The sequence below is a fragment of the Salvia hispanica genome, chromosome 4 (genome assembly GCF_023119035.1).
Source record: "Salvia hispanica cultivar TCC Black 2014 chromosome 4, UniMelb_Shisp_WGS_1.0, whole genome shotgun sequence".
Classification (NCBI taxonomy): Eukaryota; Viridiplantae; Streptophyta; class Magnoliopsida; order Lamiales; family Lamiaceae; genus Salvia; species Salvia hispanica.
Genome location: NC_062968.1, coordinates 35,088,688 through 35,093,606, shown reverse-complemented (window position 1 = coordinate 35,093,606; position 4,919 = coordinate 35,088,688).

The window sequence follows — 4,919 nt, the reverse complement described above, 5'->3', positions numbered from 1 at the left end:
GGAGACACCCTAAGAGCATCCCCATCCGTGCTCTTACCTAAGAGCTAAGAGCACGGAGGTGGGCCCGGACCCACTTTTACTCCTTGTCCTTAGCTAAGAGCACAACACCCACATCTGTGCTCTTAGCTAAGGACAAGCTCAAGGGTCCCACCATTCTATTATTCAATTTAAATACTCCAATTATTAAAAACATTTCTACATTATAAAAATACATTAAAAAATAAAAATTACATAATTAAAATCCTAAAAAATAAAAATTACATAATTAAAATACTAAAAAATAAAAATACATAATTAAAATCCTAGAAAATAAAAAATACATAATTAAAATCCTACAAATTAAAAATTACACACGTGGAAGACTAGTCATCTATCCCCAATTGCCTCTTGAGACCCCGGATCATTTGCTCATGTGTTGCAAGTTGATCCGGAGTCATCCGAGACGTATCGTTCATATAGAGTTGACTCAAGATGGCCCACAACGTGTTGTTCGGGGGTGGCGCCAAGGCGGCAGTGATGATGTCGAGCTTGTTCGTGCCGCTCCCCGCCGACCGCTCTTCCTGGAGGTAAATTCCCCTGGAACTTCCCGATTGCCTCGTTGCAGTACTGTAGATGCAATTGCGAACCATACTATCATTGCGATAGATGGTTCCCGCCGGCCGGGTTTCAATTGTAGAGGCGAGTGATGCGCCACCAATACGTATCCCCGGTTTGGTTCGTGCCGACGTCCGGATCTTCGGAGACTGCCAAGTAGGCTTTGAACATCGCCATCATCTCACCCGGAGTGTACGGGGTGCGGGTGCCACGAACAGGAGGAGTAGGAACAGAAGTAGGAGTAGGAGTAGAGTTGCTGCTCCCTCCCGATCCGGGTTCGGGTGCCCACCCGAACCCGGGGGCGTTTAGGTCGTGCAACGGGTAAGGACGGTAGCCACCCGGAGCTTGCGAACCTTGGATTTGAGGAGGGGCCGTAAATTGGATTTCCGGACTATATCCGGCCTCGGAGTCGAACCAATCGTGGTTCCAACTGCGATTGCCGGAGGGGTGATCGTCGGAGCCGGACATTGTGTAGTGTAGTGGGAATTTAGATGAGAGAGTATGAGGAAAAAAGATGAGAGAATGTAGATGATGATAGAATAGATAATAGATGAGAATGTGATTTTTTTTGTGTTGGAGTGGGGGTATTTATAGATGAAAATGTGAATTTTGGGGAAAAAAATTGGAAAAAAAATTAAAAGTGGGTAGAAAACGGATATATTTTTTTGGGAAGTGGGAAAATAATTTTTTTTTTTTAAACATTTTTTAAAATAAATTTCGAATTTTTTTAAAAATAAAAAATAAAAAAAACGAAATTGCCAACGGATAGCCATTGGCCAATCAGAAGCTGTCATGTAATGGTGCTCAGCGGCACGGACGGACGAGGCTCAGCGGCGGACGGACAGCTATGTGCTCAGCGGCACGGACGAACGAGCATCGTCCCTGCTACCGCTGCGGATGGTCTAACTTTGCGCTCACTATGGAAGTCAATTGTGGAAATTGCATCCGATGCGAATTCGTAAAATATGACATAAAGAAATAAAATGAGTAAAATATGAAGACCAAGATCAAGTGTGAATAAAGCAAAAGAGATCTATACAATATATAAGAGGGAGTTTTGGGGGTAAGAGGTAGGGGTGGCAACATGGATAGCGGGTAATGGGTAATTCCCATCTCGACCCGCTACCCGCCGGGTATTGGGTACCCACTACCCGACGATAACGGGAAACGGGGCGGGATCAAGTAGTGTATTTTAGAGTTTTGCGGGTAGCGGGTGTACCCACTACACGTGCGGGTATACCCGTTAGTCCCGTAATACCCATTATTATTAGTATTAGTCATATTCCATCTTTTAATACTCCTCCGTTCCATATAAATAGTGGTGTTCCAAATAGTTAAAGTGGAGAAAAAAAAAGTAAATAGTTAAATAATAATAGCCAAATACGTACTCATTTTGAAAAATTAAAAATAAATAGTTAGAACGGAGAAAAAATAAAGTAAGAGAGATAATAATGTAGAAAAGAGTATTTATATTATTATATTTTCAAAATGCGTGAAGAAAATGAAATGTCTCTATAAATGCGGAACAGTGAGAGCATTTTATATAATCTAAGAGTTCTTTAAAAATATTTTTATATTCCAACGAACATATAATTGAAAACTCACCGGAACTAGCATTAGAGTGCTGTAATACCCGCACCTTTATTTTCTTTTCCTTCGTTTTTTTTAAAAATATCGAACTAAGGATGTGAAGTTCTCCGTTCATGAAGAATTAATGGAACTCGAGCCTGTTGTTGTGAAATTTTAAACTTTTAAATTCAAGTAAAAGCTAAATAATCAAATGAACTAAAAGTATTGGAAATACATTGAAGAATATCAATATTTTCGAATAACACTTCTTATGCAATAAGCGAACAACTAGTTAAGAAAAAAAATATATATATACATAATGTATGGAACGAGGCTTCAAGAAAAGAAGAGATTGAATGTGCATGAATCAAACGTCCTCGGGCCTCTTCCTCCGGGCCGAGAGTTCGCGGCCGTAGCCGATCAGCCGTGGAGCCCGAGGCATCAATCCGCCCCGGACAGCAGCTCGGCAGCCCAGTCTTCTCCCAACCTGCAAGTAGAAACCAGCTTTAGCTACTAAAGAACAAAAGAAAACTAAAGGGAACTCTTACCATAAGGAAGGAGACAATATCTCTTTAGTTGAGAGACCAAAGATATACCCAAAAGGGGCAAGTCAATACCTGCAACACCCTCTCTTCAAAACAGCCCCTGCAACCTTCTTGTACACTTCAAAAGCAAACAAAAGCATATCAATGCAAGGTTTTGGAACCAAGCCTAACACCAAGTTTCATTAATAAAAAGTAGTGAGGATCAAAAGACAAGAGATATGCTGGGCATAAAAACAAAAGGAGATCAGCCTCATTAACTCCCTCTAAAGTGCACAAAATCAGCCTATAAAAAGCCCCTCCACACCACATTCGAACTCCCTTTCACTCACCACTTCAAAATTTCTTGCTTTCTCCCCACAATTCACAACCGAGAGTAAGAGAGTGAGTAGAGGTCGCTATGCCTTTCAAAGACCTTTAGATGCGGGAGTTTTTCCCAATCCACCAACCACAAGGAATCAGGTAGCACATACTCACCTATATACCTCATTTTTTTTCATCCACTTAGAACATCATAACATGATCATATGGGAAATAACCTTATCATGTATAGAACATAAAGCACAAGCATAACTTGTACGCATAAAACTCAAAGCATAGTATGAAAATTTCCGAAAAGAACCATAATCTGTTCAACTCTAATACCATGAACCTTCAAAAAAATCCAACTTTTAGCTAACTGTAAAAGAACTAAGAGAGAGAGGGTAGGAACTTAGCTACTGCCGATGAAGCGGCGTGGCTCACGAGCGGTGGCGGCATCAAGCACGCCGGCAGAGGCTACCGGTGAGGTCTCAGCAGCGCGGCAAAGGCGGGAAGGGCAATAGTACTGCACCACAGTGTAGTAGCCGAGAGAGGGAACGGAGGGAGGCGATGCCTCCTCTTTCCGGGCAGCGCTGACTGCGAGACAGCGGCGACCCGACGGCGGAGCAGCGGCAAGGGCTGTCGGGCCGAACAATGAACAGCGTCGGTCGACCGCGAAATGGGTCACTCCGAGCGTGAATTCGCCGGAGAAGACGAGAGAATGAAGAGACGTTGTTCTGTCCGGGAAAGAGAGAAAGCTGGACGGAGATGGAGGTTGCTGGCACGAGCCGCCGGCGTCTCCGTGGCGCCGAGGAACTGGAGCCGGCGGTGCTCCGGCGACCCAAGTGGAGCGGCGATGTAGCCGAGACGAAGAGGGGAGAAGAATTTAGGGATTCCATTCTTCAATTTGGGGAAATTTTCTTTTGAGAAATGATTTGAGAGAGAGACCGATGGGAATGAGTATAAGTTGGGCCTGCCTCTTCTTGATTATTGGGCCTCTCTAATTAAAGAAATATGGACTAAGGAAATATTTTAGAAATGGGCTGCCTTGTTATAGAATTTAATTATGGAGTTTGGGCCACCAACTAAAATAAAAGTATACGCTAAGAATTTAATTAAATCATGGGCTCTCCTATGTTGTTGATTAAATAATTAATGGTCCGCTAATTATTTTCACAAAGATAAGTCTAAATTTCCGGACCTTAGCTTAAGTGCTCGGGTAATTAATGTTAAGAATTGATACGCTAATGATGAATAGACCTTGAGTTTATTTTATGCTTGAATAAAATATATAGGAGGTAACGCTCTTTCGTTAAACGAATAATTGGTAGACCTCCACATCAAACTAAATCGCATGATTTAATTAGTGTTCAAGGACTTCTTATGAATTAAGGAAAAAAAAGAATAAAAGAGCACGCACTTAGGATGCATCCACGTTTAAGCTTAATTGATTTATCAAAGTCTAATTAAATATTATGTTATTTCCTAAAGGGGCGTCTACGAACGTCGTCTAAGGCCAAGTTAAGGAAATTACGGAAGGAGCTTTAGCTTTTGAGGTGGGCATTCTTTCAAAACGTGATTTCAGTATGAAAATGTGAATTTTTGCTCAAGTATGTTGTCATGCCATGTTTTGTTTTATGATTACCTATCTGCTTGGCTATGCCAATTTAAGTTAAATCGAATTCGGGTCCCAGTAGGGCCGCAAACCCTACTCGGACTAGTGTACACATAAGGGGATCGTGAGCTAACAAAGGAGTTGGCCGGTCCAGTGACCGTCGTGGAATGTGGCCACATTCCCGGTTCACACAAGGTTCAGATATGGTATATCTATGTTACGTGATTGCGCAATCAAATCTTCATGAAAAGAAAAGTATTTAGTGACTCGGGTCTTTTAAGTAAAACCCCGTGATCACT